The sequence below is a fragment of the Hyperoodon ampullatus genome, assembly GCF_949752795.1.
Source record: "Hyperoodon ampullatus genome assembly, chromosome: 11".
Taxonomy (NCBI): domain Eukaryota; kingdom Metazoa; phylum Chordata; class Mammalia; order Artiodactyla; family Ziphiidae; genus Hyperoodon; species Hyperoodon ampullatus.
Window position 1 is genome coordinate 35112341 of NC_136924.1, and position 16786 is coordinate 35129126.

The window sequence follows — 16786 nt, forward strand, 5'->3', positions numbered from 1 at the left end:
CCCTTCACACCTGGGCCCCTCCAGCCTTCCCGGTCATCTGACCCCCGGCTCACTCTACTCCAGCCACTGTGGTCTCCTAGCTCTTCTGAGACTCACCAGCACAGTCCCTCTCAGGGCCTTTGCATGCACTGTACCAACTGACTGGAATATTCTCCGCCCAGATGTTCCTCCTCTCTCCATTCAGATTTTGTTGAATGGCACACCCTTGCAGGGGCCTTCCCTGACCACCATTTCTTTTTTTTTTTTTTTTGCAGTACGCGGGCCTCTCACTGTTGTGGCTTCTCCCGTTGCGGAGCACAGGCTCCGGACGCGCAGGCTCAGCGGCCATGGCTCACAGGCCCAGCCGCTCCGCGGCATGTGGGATCCTCCCAGACCGGGGCACGAACCCGTGTCCCCTGCATTGGCAGGCGGACTCCCAACCACTGTGCCACCAGGGAAGCCCCCGACCACCATTTCTAATGTAACCCCTCCTGTCACTCTCTCCCTTTGCCCTGCTTTGTCATCATCGAGCTTGTAGCCACCTGCCATTAGCCTGTTTACTTGTTCATCACCTGCTCCCTGAGGGCAGGGTGGTCTGTTTGGTCCACTGCTGAGCCCCAGAGCTGGGTCAGTGCTGGGCACAGGGCTCCATGTGTATTTGTGGAGGAAGGAAGGACCTCTTTCTTCTGCTTATTCATGGGGTGCCTCCCACACGTGGCCCAGTGTCAGGTGCTTTTAGAACGACGGGCATCAGCAGAAGGGACCACAGCTCACCTCAGCCAGACTGGCCCCAAGGTACACGTGAAGAGCCCAGAGCACGGTAATGTCTACCGGTATCCTTTGCCTTCATAACGGATGTGGTCTCTAGAAGCCTGAGAACCAGGGCTCGTGGGTAGAAGTGGGAAGGGGAGAAAGCTGGGTGGGGCTGAAAGAGATTTAATTAAATTTTAGAAAAAACTTACAGCAAAACTATGCAAAGATGGAAGGGACTTCCTCAGGAGGAAATATACCGCCTGTCAGCAGAGGGAGGATGGTGGAGGCTCCGCAGCCCTGGAGCAGGGACCAGCCCTAGGACCTGCGGCCCTACTGCCAGGACTCAGAGTGGAGGGGTGCCCTCGGGGTGGGGTGGGCCAGCCCTGAGGCTGGAAGCAGGCAGGGGGTCACACGTCTGGCCAGGCCCAGGCAGCAGAAGCCATGGCTCCAGTCCCCCGTCTAAAGGTAGCTGGGCCTCGGCCAAGTGGCCATCTTGGGGCTCTGGGCCCTCCGACCGCAGACCAGGCCTGGGAGACAGGAAATTGCGGGCTCAGGGCCGGAAAGGCCCCCCAGTGGGCCCTCGCTCCCTCCCACCTCCCAAAGTGGCCTCGGGCTCCTGCGCCCCGCGCCCATGGGGTTAACTCTCTCCCTGTCTCTCTCTGCTCCAAGTTGTTTTCCAAGCGAGGCAGAGAATGGCTCTCTTGTTACCAACATGGCTTCTGGGCATTGGGTAATGTGCTCCTCTTCTCCCGGCTGCTCCACAAAGGGACCTTTTGTTCCCCTCCCTGCCCCTCTCTCTGGCTCTTCCCCGGCCCCCCACACACCCACCCACTCCGACTCCCTCCTGCCCGCGCCTCCCGCCCTGCACGGCACCCCCGGGCCTCCAGGAGTGACCGTGGCCTGGCCGTGGCGCCCTCCGTCCCCTGACGCCCCGCGAGCGGGCGCAGGGCCTGGTGGCCGAGGCGACCGCGTTGCGGGCGGCCAGGTGGCTTCTGGGAGGCCACGGGGGGCAGGGTACGGGGTGCCTGGGGCGCCATGTGAGTTCTTGTGGTGCACCTCCTGTCCCAGGGACGGGGACCCTCCGCCCTCCGCCCCAGGCCTCTTCCCTGCTCCTAGACAAGCTGCCCCTCCCATCCACCATCCCGCTCCAACGGCACAGCAGACTTGGGGTGGGAGTGACGACCCATCTTCCCCCCAAGGTGGAGGCTGAGGCTCAGAGGGTGAGTGTCCTAACCAGGTGCTACAGCTGGACCCAGCCGTGTGCCCCTCCCCCCAAAACCTCCCTGAGAAAGAGCCCTCAGGATGCACCCCATCCCACGGGAAACACCGAGATGGGTCTGAGCCTCCAGCGAAAACCTAAAACCAAGTTTTCTGGAATTTTTTTGAAAATGAAACAGAATGTGTCCAAGATGGGAGTGTCAGGAAGCCAGTCGGTATTGAAGTGCCTGCTCTCAGGGAAGACAGTCTCTGTCTACTGTCCCCTCCCTTTCCCCTCCTGACAGCCCTGCAAGGCAAGTGAGGATGGGCTGATGACACATTTTTCAGATGAGGAAACTGAGGCACAGAGAGGCTGCCCAGCCAGGACTTGGGGCTCACCCAGGTGACTCCTGCCCTGGTCATCTCTCTCCAGCGCTGCTGCCCACCCACCCCTTGAGAGGTCCGGGGCCTTGGGGAAGGGACTTAGGCAGATCCCAGCAACCCTGGTTCCCTTGTCTGGAATCGCAGAAGCCAGAGGCCTGAGGAGGTTGTTACTCAGATGCTCCAAATACTCACCAATTCCTCCATCTCATGCTGTCCCCAAATTTACAGTGACGTGAAACAAAGCAAAGTGACCGCTCGTGGAGCACCCGCACGGTGCTAGCAGTGTGCAGTCACCTGTAACCTCCGTGCTGGGCTGGGGCCTTCGGTCCATGGCAAGAAGAGGTAAACTCGGTTGACATGGTGACGGATGGGATGGGTGGGGCAAGGGGGCCAGAGGGAGAGGGAAGCCCCCAGTCCTGCCCTCAAGGAGCCACAGTCCAGGAGGAGTGACATATCAGCGGAGAGCCAGCATGGTGCAAGACAGGCAGCCTGGGAGCTCGTCACCAGGCTGGGAGGTGGGGTGGGGGAAGCAGGGCTTCCTGGAGGAGGTGACCGTGCATGGAGCCTCAAAAGATGAGTGAAAGTTCACCAGGCAAAGAAATCGAGAGAGAAGGTGGGGACGGAGCTGGTGTCGGGGCTGAGGCTGGGAAGACAGCGAGCGGTATGTGTTGGTGTGGGGAGGCCCCACTAGGCCCATGTGCTGGAGCAGAGCGGGGGCAGGGAAGGTGGGAGAGCTGGGCAGAGGGAAAGAGCCATGAGGGATGCAGAGGGCAGGGAAGAAGGGCTCCTGAAGACTGCACTGGATCCTGAGGGCAGTGGGGTGGTCACTGAAGGATTTTAAAGGGGTCGGATTTGTGTTCTAGAAAGATCTTATGGTCTGGATCTATGCCAGTCTGGTTTATGACTGTTTTCCCAGCACCCAGCTCAGTAAAGGGCACACAGTAGGGGCTCGATAAACGTTTTCAATCAATACATGAATGCCAACAGTGTACCCTGAGGCTGTGGTTGACTCCAGCACTGGGACCTTGGGCCCTCAGTTTCCTTACTTGTAAAACGAGGGTAACAACACCTGCCTCTTGGGAGGTGAAAGGAAGTAGCACGTGCAAGGCCTCCCTCGGTGTCCTGCACGTGGTCAGCCCGCCATGGCCCGAGCAGCATGTGCTGTGTGCAAGACAGAGGCAGGGACCTGGGTCAGGAGCGGCGGAGTCACCCAGGTGAGAGAATAACATTAACAACAACAATAATGTTTATTAAGGGCTTAAATTCTGGGACTCCCTTAGTGGTCCAGTGGTTAAGATTCTGTGCTTCCATTGCAGGGGCGTGGGTTCGATATCTGGTCGATGAACTAAGATCCTACATGCCGCATTGTGTGGCCAAAAAAAAAAAAAAAAAAAAAAAGAGCTTAAGTTCTTCACGTATTTTATTCATATAATCTTCAAGACAAGTGAATGGAGAAGGCAGTATTTTATAGGTCATCCCAATTTTATCGTCCAGGAAACTGAGGATCAGACAGGTGAGGTGACTGGCCTGAGGCCCCAAAGCCAGTGAGTGGTGGACAGAACTGCACTGGACACCAGAGCCCAGCTTGTGACCACTAAGCTGGTGATGGAGACAGGTCAGGGCAGCCGCCAGGGGCGGGAGAGGTTGGGGGACAGAGTCAGACTGATGGACCAGATGGTGGGGGCAGGCCTGGGAGAGGGAGGCATCAAGGATGCCCCTAGGTTCTGGCCTGGATGACCAGGTGGAAGGTCATTCCATTTCCTGAGTGAGGGACACAGCAGGATAGGCAGGCTTGGGGAGGAAGGACACGCTGAATCTGAGGGGCTGTTAGGGTGTCTGGGTGGGGATGCCCGGGAGGTCTGGAGTCTAGGCGGGGTGGTCTAGATGAGGGCGAAATGAGCTCATAGGGCAAGTGGAAGGCATGTGGGTGGATGGAGAAGCCCCAGCCCTGGAGATGATGTCGACAGCAGACGTTACACAGCGTTGACTCTGGGCCAGACATGATCCTAAGCCCTGGTATTATTTAAATTCTCCCAGCAAACCCTGTGAGGGAACACCATTACCATCCCCATTTTATAGATGGGGAAACTGAGGCAAGAGAAGTTCCATTTGGAATGTCCTGAATAGGTACACCTGTAGAGACAGAGAGTAGAGTGGTGGTTACCTAGGGCTGGGGAGTTAAGGGAGTTGAGGGATGATGTCTAAAGGGTACAGGGTTTATTTTGGGGGGGGCGATGAAAATGTCCTAAAATGATTGTGGTGATGGCTGTACAACTCTATAAATATACTAAAAAACATTGAATTGTGTACTTTAAATGCGTGAATTGTATGGTATGTGAATTACATGTCAATAAAGCTGGGGGAGAGAGAGAGGTGCCCAGCCAGTAGAGAGAAGCAGGGCTTGGGGGGGCAGGGGAACCTCAGGAGCGGAAAGCAGGGCGGAGGTACAGAGGCAGTTTGGGTGAGAAGCTGGGGGAGGATGCTGTCTGCAGCATCAGCTGCTCCCGACTGGTCCAGGGTGTGAGACCTGGACGTTCCTTGGGGTTTGTCCGTCCAGGTTCCCTGGTGACCTGGTCCACACTGGTTGGGGACCCGGCCCTGTGGGTGGACGGGCCCTTCTGGCAGTGGAGATCACAAGAGGAGTGCGTCATCCTTTGGGACCTGGACATCCTTGCCCCTGGATGGAGATTTCTCCACCTCAGGAAGCAGTAAACCCCCAACCAGCAATTTTTGGAGGCTTGTTGAACCCGACTTTGGGTGGAGGCTGGGCAGGAATGAGGGTAGGAAAATGCCTCAGTTGCTCTTCCTGAAAGAGCGAGACCCCCAGTCAACAGCTCACCCAGAAGTTTCGCACCTCAGTTCTCCCACAAGAGGGCCCTGGGGTCTGCTGGGAGTCCAGGAGGATGGGAGGGTGTGAAGTGAAGGTTGGGGTATGGTGGTCCCCCTCCCTCCCGGCACTGATGGTGGTCACCGCCAGGATCACATCCAGGCCTCCTGACTGAGAATGGGAGTCCAAACTGCGCCGGTGCCCAGGGCTGCGACTGACCCATGGTCCCAGACAAGGATGGGGATGCGTGGAGAGGCTCGAGGGGCCCCCTGGGCGTGAGCCAGCCATGGGGCATCTGAAGAGCAGGAGATAAGGCAGCTCTGGGCAGCTCCCCAGGCCTTCTGTGGCCACAGCCGCCATGCCCCTTCTGTTCAGGGTTCATTCAGCACCCCTGCACCCCCGCCCCATGCCTCAGGACTTGTCTCCGTGATGCAGGAGGCTGGCAGGGAGACTGGGCTAGTCCTGCGCTCAGGACCTCCATGGGGCCAGGAGGGGGGCGGAGCACGCGTAATTCTCTCAGGAGGCTGAGGCTCAGAGGAGTCTTGCTGGAGTCCCCACACCCCCATCAGGCACTTCTCCCTGGGGAGCCCCTCACGGCCCCACTCAGAGCCCATTTCTTCTCCTTTTTTTTTTTTTTTTTTTTTGCAGTAAGCAGGCCCCTCACTGTTGTGGCCTCTCCCGTTGCGGAGCACAGGCTCCGGACGCGCAGGCTCAGCGGCCATGGCTCACAGGCCCAGCCGCTCCACGGCATGTGGGATCCTCCCGAACCGGGGCACGAACCCGTGTCCCCTGCATCGGCAGGCGGACTCTCAACCACTGCGCCACCAGGGAAGCCCCCTCTTCTCCTTTTTGATGCAGTTGTGGTGCTTTGATTTCCTAGATCAGAGCAGAATCGAAGAAGATCATTAGAAACATGCATGGAGGGAGGGTCCAGAAAGAGGGAAATAGTTGCTAAAACTCAAACATTTGCCGAGAGGGTCTGTCTTATATTAAGTATTCTTATCATAAAACAAACACGAACCACAGTTGCTGACTTGGCTTTAACAACATTTGTAGCGCACTCTAAGGGAGGACCCAGAGCCACTGTATAACCACAGGCCACCTGTGGGCACTGCCAGGCGGCTGGTCACAGGACCCATGGATGCTGTCCTGGCTGTCACTGCTGAATGCCTTGATACAAGTGGAGGCTGCATTTGTAGGACATTTTGTTAAAGCAAACTAGGTATAAATAAAGACTTATGCCCACAGATGTCTATTGCAACTCACAGAATAGTGAAAAACTGGCCACTGCCTTAGTGTGCAGCACTGGGGGCTTGGGGCTTGGTGAAACGAATCACAGCACCTTCCTATGACAGAATGTGATGCAGCCACTAAAAATGATGCTTATGAAAAATTGTAATAACATAGGAAACGCTTTTGGTATAAAACCAGGATACAAAATGGTATAGGCATATATATTACATCAATAAAAAGAGAAAAGGAAAAACTAGCTGCTGTGAGCTCAACTTCATTTCACAACATATAAGGAAAAAGCAGACAGAAAACACAAAAACGCTCACCTTATTTATTTCTGGGTAGTGGGATTTAGAGCGATTTTTAAATTTTTAGTACTTTGTCTTTTATTGTATTTCCAAATTTCTACAATAAACACCTTCAAGTTTGAAAGTTATTTGAAATAAAGGCAAAGAGTGTATCCTATATTTAAGAAAGAGTCTTTTTTCTCTGGAAAATCTTTTTATGTGGATGTGAAAGATCTTGGACTGTATTTAATACTCTATATTTTTCAGCTGGAGGTAAGGAGCTTGAATCAGTTTAGGAATGCATTTGACTACAAGTAACAGAGAGCAGGTTGGTTTTTCCCCATAACAGGAGGTCCCTGTTAGGCCAGCCAGGGCTGATGTGCTCAGCGATGCCGCTGTGGAAGCAGATCTCCCGTTTTCCACCCAGAAACCACCTCTTTCAAGCTTCTGTCCCCCATGCCATTTCTCAATATTCTGGGACTGAGGACAGCTTATGCACACGCTGCCCCACCCCAGCCCAGTGACATTAGGATGTTAGAGAACCTCAGGTGGACCAGGCAGCCCAGGTCAGGGTATGCTTGTGGGAGGCTGTTCCTGAGGAAGTGACCTGTCCAAGGTCACACTGCTGCTCAGTGAGCTGAATGACCAAAGGATGGATGGTCACACGGAGGCCGGATTAGAACATGGCTCTTCCCCAAACTGCCAAGTCGAACCATTTGACGTGGCACATGAGGACCTGGAAAACCAGGCCCTGTGGGCCTACTTACTCAGCACTGAACTGCTGTGGCTCACAGACACCTCACTGGTTTTACTCTGAGCCTTTGCTTATACTGTTCCTTCTGCCTGGAATACCTTTCCCTGCTTCCCCCACCCTCTTTGGTCTAACTTCTGCTCACCCTTTGAAAATCAGCCCCAGCATCATTTCCTCCTGGAAGCCTTCCTGACTTCCTGGCTGGGCTAGTGGTCCCTTTTCTGGCACTCATAGTACACTGTGCTTGCTGCTTCTACCACACTTGGTTAGACTTTTCTGTTCATGTGCTGACTCCCCTCCCCACCAGCCTCTAGCCCCTTGAGGGAGGACTGCATCTGATTCATCTCAGCATCGGCCTGGCCCCAGTCTGGGCACATTTGAGCAGGAAGTCATAGGACTGGCTCTCCCTCTGCTCCTGCAGGAGCCTTGACAAGTCATAGCCCCGTTTCCCTGCCCCAAATGCGGGGGAGTTGGGCTTCACCAGGTCCCTTCTGAGACCCAGTCATCCTTAAGAAGGCAGGGCTGTTGGTGGTGCCCGAGATCCAGTGGGGCAAGGGGCCCTCGGTCAGGATGGACGTCCCCTGTGGCCACCTGCCCTGCTTAATGGTAGGGACGGGTTGGGGTAGAGGGCTGCATTCTGGGCCTCAGCAGACCAGACTCCACCAAAGAGGCTGGCCCTGTGTCCCCGCATCAGGGAGGGCGGCCCCCAGCACTTATCAAAGGCCAGCAGGGCCCCCTCCCTCGGAGGATGACTGGGAGGGGGAGGGGATGTCCCTGGGGCTGCTAAGGCTGGGCCACTGCCACTGACAAGCCGGCCATCCGTCAGCCAGCAGCACAATGCGGCCATTAACCCCTGCCCCCTGCCCCTTTTTAGCCACTTCCTCTGGAGGGCTTTCCCCCTCCTCACGGAGAAGGGAGAGGAGGATTTCTGTTAAGCCTCCCTCTTCAATGAGGGGCCCAGGAGCTATGGCCCCTTGGCTGGTTTGGGGAGTCGCAGCTCTGTGTCCCTCCCAAAGCTCGAGGTCCCAGGTTTCCAGCTCCATCTTCTGTGGCCACCTTGGGGGTCAGGTGGTGCCTCCTCCCTCTGCCACCCACGGGAGTACCCTCAAGCCAAAGCAGTGTGTATGAGGAGAGACAGAGAGGGACCCTGAGAGAGAGACAGGGATAGGGATGGAGAGATTCTGCGAGACACACTTTAGACTCAGGGATGGCTCCTTTCCATTTACACAGAACATTCAAAGGGACATTACAGATAAGTCCTGCTTGTGAAATTCAATGCGGGAACCCTAAGTAAGATATTAGCGAAACAAATCTGCAATGAATAAAAAGGATATATACCTCATAACAGAATTTTGTTTATCCCGGAAAGGGAACGGTGGCTTTACATTCGAAAGTCTGTAATGCCATTCATCACGTTAATAAATTAAGGGAGAAAACTCATATGATCATCTAGGCACTGGCAATAAATTTCAACATCTACTTCTGATAAAAATGTTTTAGCAAACTTGGGACAGAAAGGAATTCCTTAAACTGATAAAGATTACCTACAGAAACCAGCACAAACATAGTTCTTAAAGGGCCAACAGATACAGTCCTTAAATCAGGGACAAGTTTGCCCTCATCCATGCATCTATTCAACATTGTACCTGAGGTTCTATCTGGAGCAGTAAGACATGAAAAAAATAAACAACAACAACAAAGTATAAGGATTGGAAAAGAAAAAGTAAAACTGGCATTATTTGCAGGTGATACGATTGACTACATAGAGAATCCAAAATAATCTACAGGCAAATTATTAGAACTATGAAGGAAATTTCACAGAGCTAGAGATAAGATATTCCTATACCAAATCAATATCAAAAACCCATTGCAGGGACTTTCCTGGTGGTCCAGTGGGTAAGACTCCCTGCTCCCAATGCAGGGGGCCAAGTTCAAACCCAGGTCGGGGAACTAGATCCCACATGCCACAACTAAACATGTCGCAACAAAGATCCCACGTGCCACAACTAAGACCTGGCACAGCCAAAATAAATAAATTAATGAATTTTAAAAAAATTGCACCTACAACATGTGGATGGATGAACCCTGAAAACACGACGCTAAGTGAAAGAAGCCAGACGCAAAAGGCCACGTATTATGATTCCATTGATATGAAACACCTAGAATAGGCACATCCATAACAACAGAAAGTAGCTTAATAGTTGCCAGGGGCAGGGGAGAGGCGGGAGATGGGGAGTGACCGCTAATGGATATGTTTCTTTTTTGGGGTGATGAAAATATTCTGAAATTAGATAGAGGTGGCGGTTGTACAACCTTGTGAATATAAACTGAATTGTACACTTGGTGAATTTTCTAGTGTGTAAATCATATCAATAAAAAGTAATTGCATTTATAAACAACAGAGCAAACAAAATATAATTTTAAAAAGTCCTCCACTTACGATAATAACAGAAATTAAATATAACAAAATATTTACAGAGAAAAGCATAAAATATTACTGAGGTATAGCCACGCTGGAAAATAGTTTGGTAGTTTCTTAAAAAAGAAAATGTCTGCTAACAATATGACCCATTTCTGGGCATTTATTATAGAGAAACAAAAATTCATATCCACAATGATATATGCACATGATTGTACATGGCAGCTTTATTGGTAATAGTTAAAAATTGGAAGCAAACTAAATGCCTTTCAGTGAGTGAATGATTAAACAAACTGGTACCTCCAGACCACATAATACTACTTGGCAATAAAAAAGAATTCACACTCAATACATGTGAGGATCTGGATGGAGCTCAAGGGAATTACGCTGAGTGAAAGGAACTATCTCAAAAGGTTGCATGCTGTGGGGTGATGTTCTCAAAATGACAACACTGTAGAGATGGAGCCCAGATTAGCGACTAGAGGAGTTGGGGAGGGGAAGGGGGGAGATGGGAGTTGCTACAAATGAGTAGCACGAGGGGTCTTGTGGGACAGAGTTCTGTATCTTGATTTTGGTGGTGATTATATGAATTCACGCGGTTGATGAAATTGCGTGGACCTACACATACACACACACACACGCACAGAGGAATGCATGGAAAACTAGTGAAATCTGAACAAGGTCTGTGGATGGTACCAATGTCAATTTTCTGGTTTTGGTAAAGTGCCATGGTTATGTAAGATGTCACCATTGGGAGAAACTGTACTATTTTTGCAACTTCCTGTCAATCTATAATTCTTTGAAAACAAAAAGTAAGACAAAAAAAATTACTGGCAGACATTAATGAAGACCCCAAAGATTGGCTGGGAAAAAAATGAATGCTGGGATGGGAGTGGGCAAGATTATGGTTGAAGATACAGTGGCTGAGAGGTTTAATTGGTAAAGCTTGGTGCTGGGTAAAAAGAGCTTTGTTATCCTTTTTCTGTCTAATCTTGTGCATTTGAAATTTTCCTTAATAAGAAGTAAAATAAAGAAACTAAAATAAATGCAGAGAGACAGCCACTGACTTGCATAAGGAGATTCAATATCTTAAGGATGTCAGCTCTTCCCAAATTAATGTCTAGATTCAGTTCAGTCCTGATCAAACCCCAACAGGGTTTTGGTAGTGTTTGTCAAGCTGATTCTAAAAGCAGTAAGAAAGGGCGGAGCACTGAGAATAGCTGAGATACTCCTGAAGAATAAGGTAGGGGCACTTGCCAACTAGCCAGGCTTATTATAAAGCTCTAGTAATTTGGCCAGTGTGGTATTTATTGGAGAAAGATGGACAGCTAGACCGATGGGACAGAACAGAGAGCCTGACACAGACCTGACACGTATGGATCCTGAGGGCGGGGTGGGGGGCAAGTCAGAGGGGAAAGAGGGAGAAGACACAGTCACAGCTGTGTCCCATGCCATCCCCACCTCTTCCTGTGGGGCTGGCTTTGCTCTTAGCATCCCAAGATGCCATTTCACACTTGGTGGAACTCAAAGAGGGCCAGGGATGCCCAAGGTCTTCTGGCTCTGGTCCCAGTCTCTTTCCAAAGTGGGGTCCTACCAAACCTCCCAGCCCTGTGTCTGAATCATGGGCCCCCATGCTGAGCCTGATATAATCTCTGGGGGGTGTTCCTGGAACTACATAGGTATTAACTTCCCACTTGAGACTGAGAATCCCTGACCTGGAGAAAGAGAAAGAGAGAGAATGACAGAGAGACGGGGAGAGAGAGGGAGAGAGCAAAAGTCAGTCCCTCAGCAGCCAGCATGGCTGCGCTGCCAGGGGCGGGGAACAATCAGGCACTGTCCGCCTCCCTCTGCCTCCCGGGCTCCCACTGGCTTTCATCACTGACCTAACCCGGGGGGCAGAGCACTAGGCGGGGGTGAGAGGGGAAGGTCAGGGGTCAGCCCATTACATGCCAAGCAGAACTAGGAATAGAGCTGCCTTGGGGGTGGCTGGGGGAACTCGGGGCCCCACAGGGGCCTCTGGCCAGAGGCAGCCGATTGGAGGAGGCAGGTCGAGAAGAAAGGTGAGAGCTGCCCATGGAATGAGGGCCATGGCTCCCTCAAAGCTAGGAACGGGCCTCTGGAAGGATGCAATCTAACCCCCTGCTCACCCACTGCTGCCCTAGTGGGAGAGGTTTCCTTGTCCCTAGGGGGATCTGGCCCCCACCGGACCAGGGCTCCCTTCTGCCTCCCCAGCCCAGCTTCCCAGTCGGGCCACCCCTGCAGTCTGATTCCCCACCTCACTTCAGACTCCGGGAGGGGGAGGCAATGCCCCCGCCTCCACGACAGGCGTCTCTGGCTCCCTCAAGCTGCCGCTAGTGGCCTGTGCACTCCAGCCAATGCACAGATCTGACTGATCTGTCCCTCCTCTGCTCGCCTCCTGTGGCACCTCAGTGCCAGGCTGATAGGGTCTGGGGTTCTGATTCTGAAATTGGAGACCTCCACTACCTCTGACCACTGCCTGGTCTCTGGGATCCTAGTGACAGAGTTTTTCATTCATTCATTCATTCGTCAGGTATGCATTGAATGTACTACTTGTCAGGCGCCATGCTAAGTGTTGGCGACAGAGGTGTGACCGAAACAGGCCAGGTTCCTGCCCTCAGGGAACTTGCAGTTTGGAGAGAAAGACAAGAAGCCAGTTAACAAGCAAATAAATGCGTAACCCAAACTGTGCTCCATGTCAGGTGGGAGATGAACGGATGTTCTGAAAGAGACTGGCCAAGGGCTGTGCTTTAGCTGGTGCTCACCGAGGGCTTCCTGGAGAAAGCGACGAGGTAACACGGAAGTAGAGATGAGGATGAAGTGAGGGAGTAGCACACCCGGGGGAAGAATGTTCCAGGCAGAGGAAGCTACAAGAGTAAAGGCCCTCAGGTGGAAACATTCCAGCATGTTCCACGAACAGCAAGCCGCCTGAGGCCCTGAACAGGATGTGAACAGGGAGAAGCAGCCAGGCCCAGATCTCTAGCTAAGGACCTGAACTTTATTCTGCCTGTGATGGAAAGACATTAGTGGGGTTTGGGCAGGGGGTGTCATGGTCTGACTTAAATTTAAAATCAGCACTCAGGCTCTTATGATACCCATTTTACCCATGGAGACTAAGGCTCAGAGAGGTCAAGGGACATTTCCGGGGTCACACAGCTGCCACGGAGCCAGTGCTCTGTCCAGCCCATCCACCAGCTCCCACGAGTCTAGTTACACCCTTTCCCATTGGGCTCCCCTTTTATTTTGGGGTCTTGCCCAGTGCTCTGAAGTGGGGAATGTTACCTGGGTCAATGCCTGCCACTCCCACTCATGTGACCTCTGGCAGGGCAGGACCTTGCTTTTCTTGCCCCCTGATGTGGAAATGGCCAATATGTGTTAACTTCTAGTATTACTGCTATTATCTGTTTGCTTTAAAAACCCATGCTCTGGGCTTCCCTGGTGGCGCAGTGGTTAAGAATCCGCCTGCCAATGCAGGGCACAGGGTTCAAGTCCTGGTCCGGGAAGTTCCCACATGCCGTGGAGCAACGAAGCCCGTGTGCCACAACTACTGAGCCTGCGCTCTAGAGCCCACGAGCCACAACTACAGAAGCCCGCGTGCCTAGAGCCCATGCTCCGCAACAAGAGAAGCCACCACAATGAGAAGCCCACGCGCCGCAACGAAGAGTAGCCCCTGCTTGCTGCAACTAGAGAAAGCACGCACGCAGCAAGGAAGACCCAACGCAGCCAAAAATAAATAAAGAAAAGAAATAAAGAAATTAAAAAAATAAAAAAACAACCCATGCTCTAAATCTCTATGCTGATGATGAATTGAACTGAATTCCACCCACCCACTCCTGGTTCCTTGACCTTTACAAGGGCCCATGAGGCCAGGGGTGAGTCAGTAAGGAGTCAGGCCTTGTTCTGGGGCCATGGCAGCACTGAGTGGTGGACACGTCAGGCATAGCTCAGCACCCATTGCCCACAGACTCCAAAGACTCCCCAGCGAGCCCTGAGCTAGGCGAGGTAGTGATAGTTACAGGAATGGTGCTGGCGGGGTCGGGGGCGGGGGGTGGACTCCGGTGCCCCAGGAGGTTTTTCTCCCAATGGCCACTGGGTGGCAGCACTTCCCCAGGAATATGGGATTGTGGGGGGCAAGCTTTTCCTGATTGAATCCGAGGCTCAGAACCCTAAGGTTAGAACCTTGGAGGAGACCTAGGCCCAGAGAGGACTTGCCTGGGGTCACACAGCTTTCAGTGGCCGGGCCAGGCCAGGGGTCACCCTCCTGCCTAGGATGGGCTCTGGAGCAGCAGGAGGGGGAGGGGTAGTTCTCCCTGTGCTCTGGCCAGGACTTAGTGGTAGCCTCATCATGCCTGTCACTGCCCCCGCTGTCTGTCTCCCCTGCCACACTGTGATTCTCTGAGGACAGGGGACTGTGCCTTGTACCCACTATCGCCTGCACCAGCTATGTCCTCTGCCTGGGTCACCCTGCCCCTCTTCTCGACCCGGGTCCCACCAGCACCTCCTTCAGGACTCAGCTAAGATGTCAGTTCCTCCAGGAACCCTTCTCTGGCCCTTGTCCTGGGCAGAAGCCCCTCCTATGGGCCTACAAAACATCCTGGGCTCCTCCTAGATGGTGAGGCCCCCAGGGCACGGATCGTTGATGTAGCTGAACAGGCCCACCCTGAGGGTGCACAGGCACTGTACATTCTGAGCCTGTGACACAGTGGTCCTCAAACTGCAGGAGACATTGAAGCCACCCACGGAGCTTTGTGAAAATGCAGCCTCCAAGATTTCCCCTTTCCCTGGAGAATCTGATCCAATAGGTCTGAGATGGAGCCCAGGAGCCTACATGTGAGATACTTCCCAGGTGAGTCTGAAGCAAGGGCCCGAGCATCCTAAGGCCCTCGAAGTGTGCCATCAGCCCTGCCCTCTGAAGTAGTTGGGCAAAATGATTATAATGAGGAATGACAATAAAAACCTCTGATGTCATTAAAAAGTCTACAAATAACAAATGCTGGAGAGGGTGTGGAGTAAAGAGAACCCTCCTGCACTCTTGGTGGGAATGTAAGTGGGTGCAGCCACTATGGAGAACAGTATGGAGGTTCCTCAGAAAACTAAAAATAGAACTACCATATGATCCAGCAATCCCACTCCTGGGCATATATCCAGACAAAACTATAATCCAAAAAGATACATGTACCCCTATGTTCATAGCAGCACTACTTCTGCCTGCGAGAGGTGGATTAGAGCTGAGCCTGGGAGATGGGGAGAGCAAGGAAGAAAAGAGGAGGTTGGGCATCTTGCCCTCACCTGGGGAGAGGGACTGGAGTGGGCTGGGTGCGGGGTGGTCAGGAGGCTTGAGGGACATATGTGTCATGTGAATTGTTTACAAAGCACTCATACCCGTTTCTCTTTTTTATCTTGATCTTTGGGAGAGTCATTGTCCCCAGTCTACAGATATCTGAAGCTCAGAGTCAGGTAGTGACTTGCCCAAGATCCCCTAGCTACAAGATGGCAGCATCTGGGCTTGACCTAGGGCTACTGTGAGGTGGAAGAACCACAGTCCATGTTAAATTATCTGGGTTTGGAGACTGCTGATTTTTTTTTTTTTTTTTGCAGTACGCGGGCCTCTCACTGCCACGGCCCCTCCCATCGTGGAGCACAGGCTCCGGATGCACAGGTCCAGCGGCCATGGCCCACGGGCCCAGCCGCTCCGCGGCATGCGGGATCCTCCCGGACTGGGGCACGAACCCACGTCCCCTGCATCGGCAGGCGGACTCCCAACCACTGCGCCACCAGGGAAGCCCCAGAGACTGCTGATTTTTTAGAGTCGAAATTCTGGCCTGCAAACAGGGCTTGGAGGTCCCAGCCCTAGCTCTGCTGCTGACCACCTGGGAGACAAGGGCAAGTGCATCTCTGAGCCTCAGTTTCCTTACCTGCACAATGTGGCTGACAATACTTGTTCTTCTCTCACAGGGTCAAGGTGAACTTTGAAATCCTGTGAAAGTGATCTGAACAGCGGAGCAGTGGGTACATGGGAAAGTCGTCGCTGTTGTGGCGTTCTGCACAACTGCTGAAACTCAGATAGTTCCCTAAGGAGGGGGTGGGGTGCAGCTCCCATCAGGCCATGGGATATGTGGATAATCATCCTTCTGCATTTCTCCTTCCTCTGCTGCCCCTGGGAGGAAGCTGGACAGGGCTGGGCCCATGCTGCCTGGATGAGGCAGATGCCAGCGCTGGGTCTCTGGGAGTACCAACCCTCTCCAGGGAACTTACTTTACACAATACCAGTGGCAGCAGAGGTTGTTGGGGAGATGAGATTTGGACCCTTCGGCTGGGAAGCACTGATGGCGTTCCCTGAACCTCAGGTACACAGGGGCTGTTACTCTCAAGGGGATCCCAGGGGAGCTGCTCAAGACTAAGGAAGGAGTGGGGGTGTGAGGAGTCTTTCACTAAATATCACAGAAAGCATCTCCCTCAGTGCTCTTAGTTTGCATTTGGAGAAAGGAGGCTCGTAAAGGAAAGGGAAGGGAATCCAATCTGTCAGTAGCAGAGTCACTGACCACAGGTGTGCAGGTGTTAAGACGGGCACTGAAGTAGGTGGTGAAGTAGTCACAGGGTCGAGATCTGGATCTTATATTAACTGTGGGTGGCTCTGGACAAAATCTCTTCCCCTCTGGCGCTTAGTTTCCTGGCCTGCAAAACTCCTATTAGGCTGGCATCTCGAAGTATCCTTCCAGCTCGGACACTCTCATTCTAGTAGAGGAGTGACGGCACCCTAGGACGGGGTGCTGAAAATGTGAAAGGGAGAGTGTCGGGGTTTGTAGTCCACTGAACTTCTCTGGAGGTCTCCCCGCCTAAGGATGCTTCCGTTGCTACGGCAACCAGCCAGGCGGCTTGGTCCCCCGGCGTCCCGCTGAGGAAGCTGGGAAGAACCCTGACCTTACCAAGATGGCGGC